Source organism: Planococcus citri, chromosome 3, assembly GCF_950023065.1.
Source record: "Planococcus citri chromosome 3, ihPlaCitr1.1, whole genome shotgun sequence".
NCBI lineage: Eukaryota > Metazoa > Arthropoda > Insecta > Hemiptera > Pseudococcidae > Planococcus > Planococcus citri.
The window spans coordinates 77,615,781-77,630,608 of record NC_088679.1 but is presented as its reverse complement, the minus strand read 5'-3'; the positions used below and the strand labels follow the sequence as shown (position 1 = coordinate 77,630,608).

At 39.2% G+C, this 14,828-nt stretch overlaps 1 protein-coding gene and 2 long non-coding RNA genes across 3 annotated transcripts in view; 1 reads left to right on the top strand and 2 right to left on the bottom strand.

The window, feature by feature from the left end:
* Positions 1-14,828, bottom strand: part of LOC135839441 (uncharacterized) — a 98,039-nt gene that overhangs the window by 33,838 nt on the left and 49,373 nt on the right. The gene's annotated exons all lie outside the window — the stretch shown is intronic.
* LOC135839421 (protein scarlet-like) overlaps positions 1-14,828 on the top strand; it is a 46,118-nt gene that overhangs the window by 25,662 nt on the left and 5,628 nt on the right. The window lies entirely within an intron of this gene.
* On the bottom strand, positions 3,303-4,033 carry LOC135839440 (uncharacterized). The gene is made up of 3 exons (XR_010557597.1): positions 3,769-4,033; positions 3,476-3,686; positions 3,303-3,391 (listed from the first exon to the last, which is right to left on the bottom strand). It is a non-coding gene; the product is annotated as an uncharacterized LOC135839440 (long non-coding RNA).

Below are 14,828 nucleotides of genomic sequence, written 5' to 3'. Positions count from 1 at the left end.
TTTGTCGCCTCCATACTGCTTGCCTGGTGACGTAATCACCAAACCGCATTTGTCGCATGCGAGATGCGTATATTCTGCCATCACTGTGAACAGAAATGCGACGAGGTGTTAGACGAAGATGTAAGGCAATACCGGTTTAGCGAAAAATAAATGTTGAATAATTGTTCGAAAACAAATCGGCATGGTGGGCCTATTGTCTTTACGTTAACACTGCTTAGTAGTGTGAAAGCATAATAATCGTACGAGTTTGTACTTACCACAGGAGCTGATGACAAATATTCAAAAATTTGAAGCGAGAAAACGAAAAAATAATATACTCGAAATAAGTAATAATTACTTACGATAGCAACGCAAAAATAAGACGCGAAGACAGAATACGAAGATTCAAAAACGCATTAGCAAAACATATAGCAAGAGCAAAGGCATGTACTCGGTAGCACGTGAAACGAAATAATGATTTCGATAGTTGGATCAGATTCGTCGTTGCTTCCAACTGCCGAGTCTTTCCCCCACTTCGCTACTCGGCGGCAGCGAACGGGATTGGTCGAACTCGGCGTTGTGTTGGTAGCGATGCGCTCGAACGGCAGGTTTTGACTATAACCTTCTAGAATGTTCTAAGCAGAAAATATCAGACGGCGCCGATTTTCCTGGAACGGGTTTGTCAAAATGTGCGCCTAAATGCGCAGTTCGGCGGTCTTTATTGTTATGATAAACTACGTCGCAATTAAATCGAATTTTTTAACGGCCTGTCAGCCATTTTGCTATCGCTACGAGTCACGTCGCTTTCTCTTCATCGAAAGAAAACATCTGCCTTTTGCTAAGTGCACGTTTTTTCTTTGTCTCGAAATTATTGCGTCAGATTTCTTCATCGATTCCAATCTTTTATCGGATTCGATGGTTGAAATTTGCGTGCTGGTGGTTTTTGTTATTATCACCTCGAAATTCTAATTATTCAAATTTCTATTTGTCATCAATTAAATATTACTACTCCTGTGGTTTTTATTTATGTCTTTTTCAGGTATTTGTTCGAAGAAATTTGCGTCACAGTCTTTTACTGTATTGCAAAAATTTCGTGCAAAAATATCCAAAATCTATTATTTCGGTCATTTTATCGCAATTTTGAAGTTTTCAAAATTACATTTTGATATTTGAACTAATTTCGAGTCAACAAAATTTAGTTATTTTGGACTCTCAATTATTTTCATACGTATCTAGGATTTTTCAAAATTTATTATCATTTCGAAAACATTTCAAAATGAGCGAATTTCAACTCTCAATTTTGATTTCTCGCAAACAAGAGGGCATATGTTGGTGAAATGAATCACTATCTGTGTATAGTATTACATTTCTTGATATGTACTTTTCGAAAATGAAAATATTTCAAAATCTTTTATTTCGAAAGAATTATGAACTTGTCTGCGTTTGAAAATTGCGTTTTTGTAATTTTATCTCTTCGAATTTCGAGTTGTAGTGTTTAGACAGGGTATATGGATTTGTACATTAATCTCAGTATGCTAACTAAGTTTTACCTGTACGTTTAGCTCCAAAAGCAACTTTCTAAATAGAGTTTGCTATGTTGTCGATTTATTCCAGTTTGAATTTAATTTTTTCTGATTACTTTTCAACTGCTACTTTCTGTTGTGAAAATCTGCTTATTTTCATCATACTCGTAGTTATTTCACCGAGAAAAAACAAACATTGTATTACTTAACACTGATGCTGGAAATTCTAAACGACTACATAATTAGTCACTGTACCTGTATTTTCTACTTCTAAATGCTACGTCTGGCAACGTTGCTATATTCCATTTGTACCGCTGGCGGTATTTTATACTACGATAAAATTTGCTCGCCCTTCGTATACGATCTGGAATCTGTGTGAAAATGCGTGAACGTTATTAGCGATCATAATTTCTAAATAAATTATTACTGCTAATTATTCATAAATCTAGGTTGATTTAGTACTGTTATTTGGTCTTAGTATAATCGGTTTCAGTTTCGTAGCTCTTTTAGCTGTTTTTGAAATTTTAAACTAAGAGACCATCGGTACTTTCTACGTAGCTTCTCCTAGCTAATTTATTTCGCAAAATCATTATTAATTGAGACCGGTTACGTCTACGTAGCTCTTCCTAGCTACAATCACTTTACTCACCGGTAAATTGACCGTAGGTATTCTGCTAATGAACGTTCGTTAAAATTATCTTTCATTTGCGTATCTGAATTGACTAAATTATTCGCTAGTTATCAATGATTTGATTTGGTTCGCTGCTAATTTGTAATTTTGAATTTTACTCACTATGGAATATTTTTCAAAATACTAAATCGGAGAATTAGCGTTTGAAGCCAAATCACGAAGTACCTACTGTTTTACTTACGTTGAAGTACGCAGTTTTTACTCAGCGATCATTGTTCTGAAAGATAATTACTGTAACGTTCGGTTTCGTCTACGTAGCTCTTTTGTAATTTGGAAATAAACACTATCTGAACAATCTGTACTCTGAGAGATCGTCTGGTACTCATTACTTACTTACATTGAAGTATGTAATTGGTACTTACGTGATATTTTATTTTACCATAAAGAAAATTTTGCATCAACGTTCGGTTTCATCTTCGTAGCTCTTCCACGTTAGAATCATTTCACTCGCCGGTGAATTGATCGTAGATGTAATGCTAACTTTCAAAATCTAATCATAAGTTCGAAACCAACTCTTATTAGAGTAATTTTCAACTCACGTAGCTTGTTGCTAACTATTTTGAAACGAAAACCGAATGCGATGAATTCATTGTAGAGATTCACTTTACCATTGATGTGTAATATTCACGTTGCTTGCTTTTATCATCGAATAATTTAGTATACAAATAAACTTCGAGTTGTTACCTGAATTTGTATTTGTAGTTATTCGATGTATTTTTCATTTCAGCCTTCATCATTGCTTAATTGCAGCTTCCATTTTTCTTGAGCGCTAAATAATCGATTGAGAACGATATTAGTATCGAGTTTGATTAAAATACTCTCAAGCGGTTGAGTTGTTAATTATGTGAGGCATATGTTGAACGTTAGGTTACTTCCTACGAAGTATCCATTTGTTCATTTGCGTGTAATTAAGCTGTGTGAGAGCGTACATTGTTTACTTTCGGCGAAGTATGCAATGTTAAGCTGTGCAATGAGAGTGTGAATGACTAATTAAAGCAAGCGGTACGAAATACATTTATATTTAAGGTATAGGAGACAAGTACGGAAATGCAAATTGATACGATATGACTAAATTAATCACGACGATGATCACATCTTGTATGTGTTTCATTGTCGCAATCTGGTGCGCTGATTCACCCGCAAATACGTCGATTCGCTGGAATTTCTGCGCCGTCGTTATCGTATTAATTAATTACTCCTTGATTCAACAAATAAATCACATGTCATTGGTTAGATTTATTAACGGTGATGATTATTCAGAGTGTTAACGAAAAATATATACCTGATAGTGGTTGGTATTTTCCGTGAGATTATCCCACCACTCCAGGTAGGACAACTGAATCCATTTCGGCGTTTCATTACCGTTGTTATTTCTAACGTAACATTTTCTGAAGATTTCGCCGTTGATTTTTCTAATACGACACGTCTGACGAATACGTTGCGTCGATATAGTGTGCTCGTGGTGGACAATATTCGGTTGGGCTTCCATTTTTCTGTTAAAAAATTGAAGCGAAATTAATGAGATTACTCGATGTTAGTTTGAACTGAATATTGCGTAATTGAAGGTTTACTTACTCGTTTCAATACAGCTGGCACTGTAGAAATCGATGAACAGTAATTTAATACGTGGATGAACCTTAAAACAGCTTCAATTATTCAAAAAGATCGCAATTTTACTTGGAACAACTTATAAGTCAGTCAAATTTTCCTTCGAAGTAATGAAATGGTGATAAGAGCACATTTTCGCCGGTGTTATTTCGTCAGAGTACATGCGGATGTGGTGGCTCACGTTTCTGCCCGTAACGTAACGCGTAACGTTTTGAATAGCGTTATTTTTCAAAATTTTGAGATTTTACTCAAATTTTCGCGTTAAAATTACACAAAATGATTCTTGGTTGTTACGTGATCATTCCCTTGTGGAATTTTTACGTATTGGACGATTCTCAGAGATGGATTTCAGTTTTTTACCGAATTCCAACTCCGAAAATTCCCAAACTAAGTCAATGTTAGTAGTTAAATTTCAGTCTTTTACCAAATTTTAACCTGTTGAAAATTGTGATTGAGCATACGTGATTTATGATTATTCAAAAATCTAATTATTTTCGAAATTGATCATTTTAAATGCCCCAGTCCGCGTTTACATGTGTTTGGTTGTGTCTTCTAGTCAAATTATTTGAAATTTAAAACTTTTTCTCGTATTTGTGATTCATTCTGACTGTTTTAATTTCCTGTTTGAAATTTTGCCAATCAAAATAAATTTACATTGTGACTTGGATTTCGGCGAATCCTGGTCTGTGGTGTATTTTGGTCACTATCTGGTTATAGTGTTCAAAATTTCCAGTTATGAGTTTACCAAATAAAATGACTAATTTCAGATTTTATTGAGTAACCAGCCGTTCATGGCGTTGGTAATTGTACTCTTTAAGAATTGTGCAATTGCATTTTCATTTCTAGGTATTTCACACTGAGGTGGAATTTCAACCTTTATGATTTCCCCTTCCAGTTTATATTCTGGTGGGAGAGAAATGAAAATGTTAATTTCATTTTCCTCAGGACTGATCTCAACTGTGACCTTATTGACCTCTAGATTTCTCGGTTCCACAGTATAGACTTCTTGTAAGTCTTCTGTGACCGGAAACTCCGAGTCCTCAATAAAGTAACTTTTGTAAAGACTTTTTTCTGAGTAATGATACGGAACAATCTGATGGAAATCATAGGTTCTTGGTGGTTCTTGACCCATACGCATTAGGCGTGCCTTGATTCTCTCAGATTTCCTTTGAGATTTAGTCAATTTATTTGGATCTTTTGCCGGTTGTGCGCTTCCTTCTGTCGTCAAATCTCCTGTTTGAGATTGCGACATTGAAGGTTGCGGCTCCGCGGCGTTTGTCACAATTTTGGGCGTCTTTGGAGGTCGACCTCGCGGCTTCCTAACAGAAGGAGCGAGTTGTGCACTTTGTTTAGGTGTGGCTGCGGATGCCCCAGTCGAAGTTGAGGATTCTAGTTGATCCTCTGTGCTCGCCTGAGTCTCCTCAGTGGCATTGGTATTTTGAGCTGAGTCATTTGGATCAACTTCCTCTCGTAAATCAGTGGATGTTGATTCCGTAGACTGTTGTTCAGTTGGCACTTCACCATTTACTGCAGTTTCAGTAATCGGTGGGTTGTGCACTTCAACTTCTACTTGTAGTTCGGTAGCTGTTGAAGTACTGGCTTGATCGCGTTTTTCAGCTCTTTGTTGTGCTCGAAGGTCGCGTGCTGTGTTTTCAAGCTGTCGTAAAATAGCAGGTGATGCTTCTGTAATGTCATGCTCATTAATACCGACACCCTGCGGTGCACGAGTTGGCGGATCGTCAACGTCTTCCTCACTGTCGGACATTGCTTCGCGAGCTTTGAATAAAAATTCTTTGATTTTTTCTTCAATCGAACGCTGGTCTAGTAGAGATTTGAGACAGTCGCTTTTTTCCATGTCTTCGATGTTTTTACTAGTTAGGAATAGCGTTAACTGTCTTATGTTCGAAATTCTATCTACAGTTGTTCCATCTGTAGGTTTCAGAAGGTAACTGTTGAAACCTGACCATTTTATTACTATAAAAGGTCCATGTTTCTTTTGATAAAGTTTCGCAGCTGTTCTTTTTTCGAAACTTGACTGTTTGTGGTTGGTAATTAGTACCATATCGCCAGGTTGCAAATATGTAGGATCAACGTGCGTTTTGTTGAAGCAATATTCTTCTTCAATACGCTTTTGACGTCTTTTTTCTCTAATAAATGCTTCAACGGCTTGGCGGTCAGTCAAATTTCCGCTTCTGTCTTCTTGCCATTCACTCGTATACACAGCTTTTTTGGCTAACATATCAGCTATAATGTTAGTGTATTCTACTTTGCGTGCATATACGTGCTGAAATTCTACATCTTCGAGCTCTTGCCTGATAGCAAGAATACGTTGAAATAGTTCAGCATGGTGAACTGGCTTATTTCGGGAGTTTTTCCAATTATTGGTTTTCCAAATTGAGCATGTGTTCGTTAGCGCTTTGATTACGTAATTCGAGTCTGATAGCAACTTTATCTTCTTAACGCCGTTATCTCGTAATATTTCGAGCGCAATAATTATTGCCATTAGTTCGGCGTAATTGTTCGTAACCTGGAATTCTGTGCTTACAATCCTGTCAGATATGTTAGCAGTTGAACCCGGTTTGAAACAAATTCCTATTCCAGCAATAGCTTCGGGTGAGCCGTTTTTGGAACAGGCGCCGTCGGCTGTAACTCTGGCATAGCCATTGTTGTCGATAAAGACTTCCTGTTCATCGGACGGGATGTCAAATATCTTGAGTTCGCGGCTTCGACATTCCTCAATGGTTATTGATGGAATTTGGTTGTTTTCGTTCTGGTCGTGTAATCTTGCTAACGCATCTCGAAAATTGAAAGTTCTAATTTCAGTAGGAAAATCTGGAATTGTCGTGTCTGGTATAAACCAAGCCTTGTTGGGCTTGAAACCAAACGACGTTGGTGTGTTGTTAATTTCGTTTTGGATTTCTCCAACGAATTTACTCCAACCAAGGTGAGTGCGATATGGATCATAAACTTCATTGAGTTTGACACGTAACTTATCGCCTATGACTCTCATTGTTCGTTCCACTGAAGAACTTTGAGGGTTGTAAGCTGTCGTGTGTGCAACTTTGATCTCGCATTTTTCCAGCAAATTGTACCAGGAATCGGAAATAAATTGCGTACCGTTGTCAGTGATCACTTTCTTGATCTTGACATCGTGGATTTCAATTTCAAATAAAATTGATTCCATTGCGTTGCAAACTATTTTCTTTTGAATTCTGTGCATGTCTCGAAGCCAGACACGACTGGTAAAGATTTCTTTTGCAACTAGCAAGTATTTCGGATCGTTCTTCAATGCTGGAACTGGTCCATAGATATCTACCGATAGCACATCGCCGATGGCGTACGCCTCGATTTGAGCGTATTCCAGCACTTTGTGCTTCGCGTAGTTCTTGTTCACTTTGCATATAATGCAGGTGTTTGTAATATCGCGAATATACGCGAGTGAACTAGGACGGTAGTATAGTTGTTTGAAAATTGTATCCAATCTACTTACCCCTGTATGCCCATAAGCACAGTGGAGGTAGTCGACCGTGTCATACAATAATCGATCAGGTAAATATGGTACTTGCGATTTGTCTGGCAAAATTTTCATCAGACGTTTCTTACCATCGCGTGTGTACATTATGTCATAAATTTGTTTTTTACGAAGTGACGTACCCTGTTGCTTCTTATTATTTGCTGGTACGTCTTCTTCCAAGACATCCATTATCTTTTTGCAATGTTTATCTCTAGCTTGTTCGTCTTCTATATTGGATAGTAGGTCGAACAATCTGGGTACGTTTTCGTCCATAAATTTGCAATCCAGAGGTGGTAGGGCGGTCTTTTTACTGGCACCTGTGAGTTCATGATTGTCTTCCTTGTGAAAAGTTTTCGTGAACCTGGGTACCACTTGGTTAATCATCAATAGATCGAGCTCTGTTAGCTCTTCTATGACGATATTTCCGACTACCAATTCTGGTGCTTTGATGTCGTATAACGCTTTATTAGACAACTTCATGTCATAGATTAGATCGAAATTGCATATGGTTGTAACCCATTTTGCCGCTTTTCGGTGCGTTTTCGCCAGACTCTCAAATTCTTTGTAAATTGGGAGCAAATTGGCGCGCACGTGGACTCTCCTGCTGAAAATCCACATCCAAATCTTTTTAATGACTGAGTAGAGTGTTAGCATTTCTTTGTCATACAGCGTAAAGTTTTTCTGGTGCTCCTTGAAGCCAACAGAAATGAACATAATGATTTGCTTTTGTTCATCTTCCTTGTAGAAGAGAACTGCATTCATTGCATCGTCTGTATAATGCGTATCCAAGAATAAGTCGCCCTCACGTGGAGGTTGTTTCAACGTGAATTCCTTCAAGTACTCCGATTTGAGTATGTCGAAGGCCTTCTGTTGAGCATCCGTCCAGACTATAGGGTCGTCGCCCTTTGTCAGTTCGTATATTGGGCTCAGGATTTGCATGTATCGGGGAATAAACGGCTTGTACAGCACGGTGTTCCCAACAAGAGCTAACACTTCTTTGTTGTTTTTAAGTACGAATTTGCCATGTTTCATATGGTCTTTCTCAAATTTCAGGAATTTTTCCTTTTTAAGGTCCTGTTTATCAATGTTTTCTTTGGATAAGACGAACCCCAAGTGGTCTGTACGCCTCTTGAAAAAGTGGGTTTTGGTCGGATTCAGTTTTAATCCAGCCCGTCTTATTTTTTCGAATACACTGAGTAGTCTATCAAGTGTTTCTTTAAACGTAGTACCAGAGACTTTGACGTCATCCACAAACTTGGAGATGCCTTCTTCGTCCTTTAGCACTTGGTTTATCATATGAACAAACTCACCGCTCGAGATCTTCAATCCGTACGGTAGTCTGTTAAATTCGTATACTTGGCCGTTTATTATGAACGCTGTATACTTTTTCGATTCTTCATCTAGCTCTAATTGCCAGAATCCGGACGTAAAGTCCAGCGTACAAAATAGACCATCAGGTGAACCACTGAATATTACGCTATCGATTGTAGCGGGTTCAGTTAGTACGCATTGTAAAAAGTTGTTCAACTCGTCAGCTGCCAAACACAGTCGTATATCGCCATTCTTTTTAATGACGGGTGCGAGTGTATTTATAAAAACTGAACGAGATGGCCGAATTATTCGCAAATCTAACATCTTTTGAGTCGTCATATCAAGGGCTTGTTTTAACCGAGCTGGAGGTCTATATTTTTCACCTCGTGGCACTGCTAGGTGCCCCTCACCGGGGATAAAGTTGAAATGTACTTTTTCACCTTTGTAACATCCCGGATTCAGACTAAATATGTCTTGATAAGCATTGATCTTGTGCATGGCATCGTCTACCTCCTTTTGAGGTGCAATGCCAAGCTCTCGTATTTCAGCTAAATCTTCGATGAGATTTTTCTGCATAATACGTACTGCTTTAATTCGGTCTTCTTCAGGCTCTTTTAGCTTGTCTCTTGTAGACATGCTTGTGGCCATTAAATCAATAGTTATCGTTGTGTGTTCAGGGATCTGCTCGATCTTAAATAAAGAGAGCGCGTCTTTGTACACATCTGGGTTTATAAATGCAATTGTAAAATGGTCATCATCCTTAGGTTCATGACTTACGCATCTCTGGCGGAAATGTAAGTGTAGGTCCAAATGCTCCATGGCTACTCTTCCCAGTATGAAAGTGTTGCCAATGGTGTCCATTATGTAGAATGGTACAACGAATTCCTTTGGACCAAAATTAAATGTGATTTCAGCCAGAATTTGTGACGCTCGTTCAATTGCATTGTTGGCCATACGTAGCTGCACGATACGATCCATAGCGATTTCGCGTACTGCATGTGGCACTTTCAATTTAAGTTGTTTCAGCACATTCCTTGAGATAACATTGGGAAGTGCTCCCGAGTCCAACTGAATGGCGACGATCTTATCACCTACTGTGATTGGAACGACGCAAGTTGGGTCATCGGTACCTTCGTTTACCACTAATGGTTTAGCTTTTTCTTTCAGCTGAGTTTCATCAAGGTGTGCGTTGTCAATCGCTTCGAGTGCTCGAGCTTCTTTAATTATTCGTTTTCGAAGTGCATGATGTCTCCATTTCTTGTCGGCAGGTAGGCCTCTTACGAATTTCACACGTGTTGTAGTCGTATCACTATTACACGGGAATGTCTTAATGCCATCCCTTGTTAACAATCTGAGTAATCTGTCTTTGGGAGGTTTCTTGATTATTGCATTTTTAACTCCAAAATCTCCGATTGGTCTTCGATCCTTCGCTCTATGGTGAATGTTCAAGACTTCAAAAGGAGTTGGAGAATAATCAAGTTCCGGAAACTCGTCTAATACGAGTTCTGGGTCCTCCATTATCAAACATTTGACATCCATCTCTCTTATGGATTTCTTAGTTTGATTTCCTTGTACTAAACCGTCGTCGTCAAGTTCTGTTAACTGAGCAGGACGGGTGTACTTGTCCGTGAATGTTTCATAATACTCCTCTGGTAACATGCAACACGTTGGATCTCGTTGGCAATTAGGATTATTGCACGAGGTTCGATATTCCATAAATAAGGTTTTCTTTCGAGGTTCGACGACCTGACTACCTTTTAATGGTTCGTCCTTTATTTCTTCCTCCTGCTTAGGTTGCTGTTCAGGCGGAGCCATGTACGTGTACGGGGGTTGCGGACGTTGTTGGAGAATCTTTTGCATTTCGTCGTATGGAGATTTGAGCGCGTTTCTGCTTAAACGTACTCGTTTCCATTCTTCGAATAGTCTGTATATACCTGTACAAACCATGTCGTAAATCACACGGTACGTAGGTATAGCAGGGTAGTACTTGTTCCTATCCTTTTCGAATTTGAACTTTCGTTCACAAGGAATTACTCGTTGGTTTTTATCTGCCATGACGCCAATCGCTTCGACACCGGAGGCCGTTATCAATTTTTGCGTCTGCAAATAATACATGGGCGGTTCTTTCCAGAATATTACAATTTGGTCGTCCGCCGCGTTTTGGAATATTTTACGGTATTCGATATATCGATCTAGTTTAACGCCAATGCTTTTGGGGTCACCTGGAATGCAGGGTTTTACTATTGGGAAGATTAATATAATCAATTCCGCCCCTTTATCTTTGACTAGTAGATCTAAGAGTTTGTTTAAACTTTTCTTTATTTTGTCATAAGGTTGAGGTGAGTGATTCAATTCGAATTGCAGAGCTGATAGAACGAATTTCTCTCCTTCGGGGAATTCCGTTTTCTCTATACGTCTGTATAATTCTTCAATTGGTAATTGATCACGTAAATATGGTGGCACCGCTACAGGTAATGGCGTGTCTCCTCTTTTTAGGAAATGCGCTATACCGTCGCCTACCCAAATGAATTCCGTAAAGATTGACTTCATGGGGACTTTGATGTTACTAGACCGTGCCCCTGTAGTGTCTAGTCCTTTTAGTTTTCCGAATTGTCATCGTTTCCTTGGTCTTGACTCTCGTTGGAATCTTGACTCAGGTCGATTTCTTCGATTTCTGCACAGAAATCGGCATTGTCCGGAGTACCTTCTCCTACCGTACCATCCTCGTTTATTACGAAGAAATGTACTGGTAAAGGTATCTGACTAGACACTTTCGGTTGGAAAGTCGAGGGTTTTCTGGCTTCATGCGGTTTTTCACCACGATTGTCGCTGTTCTGGGGTTTAGCATTATCATTACTGTTGTTATTACCACCAGAATTGTTCGAATTAGTATTAGTATGAGTGTTCTGTTTAACGCCATTACTATTACTAGTTTTGTTCAAGTTGGGATAGAAATTAATTTTCTGATTCCCTTTGAAATTATTACCGAAAGCCTTTTGTAGCTTTTGGTATGCCATTTGTAGTTGTCCTTCGTTTACATTTTTGTTCGTAACAGCCAGATACGATTTCTTCGGAGGTTCCGGCGCATTATGCGGTGAATTCGTGATCATGGGTTGGTTCGTCCAGTTCCCTGTTGGAGTAGGACCTTGCGTAGAATTCCTATTCCTGTCAGAATTAGAATTCTTCGCATTCTTCTGAGAATTCCATCCTCCATTAGGGTTGGTATTCTGGAAGTTTTGGTTGTTACCCATATTCCAATTCGAGTTGGAGTTTTGATTCCAACTTATTTGCGGACCGAAATTCTGGTTTGAAGTCATCGGAGTCTGATTACCCCATTGATTCAAATTCCAGTTATTATTCGGGTTACCGGGAATTTGAGTCCACTGTCCATTTGCATTGAGTATCCAATACGTGGACTGCGGTAAACCGTTTCCGTTATTCCAATTGTTGTTAGGCATTCTATTCCATTCGAATGATGGAGTTTGTTGCCATTGAACGGGCGTCATCGCGCTGTTGCGAACTGCAATGCGTACATTATTCTTCGGGTCAGAGTCATAGTTGGCGAATTCGTCAAGTTTTCTTATAAAACCTTCCACTGTAGTTTGTTTCGCTAATTTCTTATCGTATGGGTAAGGCACTTTTTCAGCTGCTACTTCCAATACTTTGGAAATATTTGGATGTTTGCGTTTGATTAGAGATAGGACCCATCTCTTTATCTCCAAGAACAGACGTTTCTCCGTTTTGGTTTCGCAAAAATATTTCTGAAAGTATTCCCATGCATCGTTTTGACACTGACTGTTCCAATAATGTTGAAGGAATCTCTGTTTTAGGTCTTCGTAGTCCGTTATTCCCACCATGTCGCCTTTCCACTCTGTCGCATCTTGAGTCTCAATTACTCCTTGGAATGCGTAAATTTTCTGAGTTTCGGCGGCATTGCTTTTGTTTACGTAGTCTTCAAACTGACGTACAAATTCATGAGGGAAGTAACGTTTCGATTCGTCATAATAAATGCCAGCACTTCTGACTAAGTTGGCATTTATTTTCAAGGTTGGGTTGGAATTAAGACCACTGTTGGGTCTACATCCACCTTCCTTTCTCAAATCCGCAACTGCATGAGCTAACTGGCTGCATTCTGCCTTATGTTTTGTCATTTCATTTTTGAATAGGTTGGTCGCTTGGTCAAATTTGGTTTCACATTGCGTTGCCTTTTGCATCGCGCTGTCAGCTTTTTGTAAAGCTGCACCGGTAGTTTGACCTACATATTCTTTCATGCCAGTGGCCCATTGGGTACAGTGTTCACGAACGTCTTTTACGTCGTTTCTGTATCCGTCAATGTTGCGGTTCGTACTACCTGCATGGTCCACAAGATTAATTAGACAGTCTTCTATTCGGATAAGGCTGTGTTCTTGAACTGCTTGACCAATCTGTAGGTTCTCTATGGCACCTTCAGTGAAATCCCATGTTTGCTGAAACAACGATCTCAACGGATCATTTATTTCAGCATCGGTGGCGATTTCAGGTCGTTTCGGTTCAGTTTTGGATCTGCATTCTTCCCTTTTTGAGTCCCTGTAATTTTGCAGGTGACGTGTCCTCGCTGGGGGCGGGTCAGGGAGATCTGATCCATGTACCATGTTATTTTCTTCGGTAGGTACGTAATCTTCGTCATCCTCATCATCATCCTCGTCATATTCTTCGTCAGAATTGTTTGATGGCGGATGACTGCTGAACAATGATTCCACAAGGTTCTGCGGACTCGATTGTTGTTCAGGTTGTTCTACGTTTAAATCCTGCGTAGGTGGATTTTTTCGATTTTTCCGTTTGGATTTGTTATCCGAATTTTTCAACGTAACGCACGATTCTTCGTGCGTTTCACCAATACATAAGCAATGTACTTGGTGTTGCGTAAGGGCTACCGCTTTACTTCGGGTGCCTGCAGCTGGTCCAGTAAATGCCATTTCGTTCGAATTCAACTACAGCTGGGGTAATATTACGACGAATATTTTCCCTTTTTTTGTGTGAAATTTCTATTAAATTTCGAACACAAATTCACGTGCAATGCTGGTTTTAATTCGCGAGTTGGTTCTGGTACACAAAAATATTCTATCACGTAAATTGCGCTTCACTAGCACTGAGCTATACAGTCGGTTGACTCAAGTCGCTAGATTACTACGGCGAGTAATCCGGACAAGATAAAAAGCGCTGAGTCAGGACGAACTGTTTCACACGTGCTCGAAACGTGTTTCTTAGCGGGATTCGAGTGCAAAGTCACTTCAGAGGTGACTCGGACAAGATAAAGAGCACTAGATCTCAGCTAAAAAATTAGCTTCGAATGAATCGCAAACACGAACACGAACTGCTGGAGAAAAAATTCAGGTGCCAAAATACCACCTTGGGTATTTCTGAAAAAATACAAGGACACTGAATTATCACTCAGCTTTGAGTGCTGGTTTGAAAAATACGCGAAAAATGCTTGCGATGTGTTTGCTTTGATTGAAAAGCCACTCGCGAAATGTACTGTAATATTTTACGATATTACTTACCAATATTGCTGCAAAATATAGCTTCGAACAGAAGTTCTACTGCTGCTGATCGCGTGGTTGAAAAACAAACGCGGAGAAATTATGCAAATAAATTGCTTAGTATCAAAATTCACTTTAAAAAATAAAACGTGAAAAGATACCGGATTCGAGTGCAAAGTCACTTCAGAGGTGACTCGGACAAGATAAAGAGCACTAGATCTCAGCTAAAAAATTAGCTTCGAATGAATCGCAAACACGAACACGAACTGCTGGAGAAAAAATTCAGGTGCCAAAATACCACCTTGGGTATTTCTGAAAAAATACAAGGACACTGAATTATCACTCAGCTTTGAGTGCTGGTTTGAAAAATACGCGAAAAATGCTTGCGATGTGTTTGCTTTGATTGAAAAGCCACTCGCGAAATGTACTGTAATATTTTACGATATTACTTACCAATATTGCTGCAAAATATAGCTTCGAACAGAAGTTCTACTGCTGCTGATCGCGTGGTTGAAAAACAAACGCGGAGAAATTATGCAAATAAATTGCTTAGTATCAAAATTCACTTTAAAAAATAAAACGTGAAAAGATACCGGACAAGACACACACGGAGGACGCAAAAAATGCGCGCGAAAAAATAACACAATGACAGTCAAGCTGCTTCTCTAGAGGAGCGTTGCTAG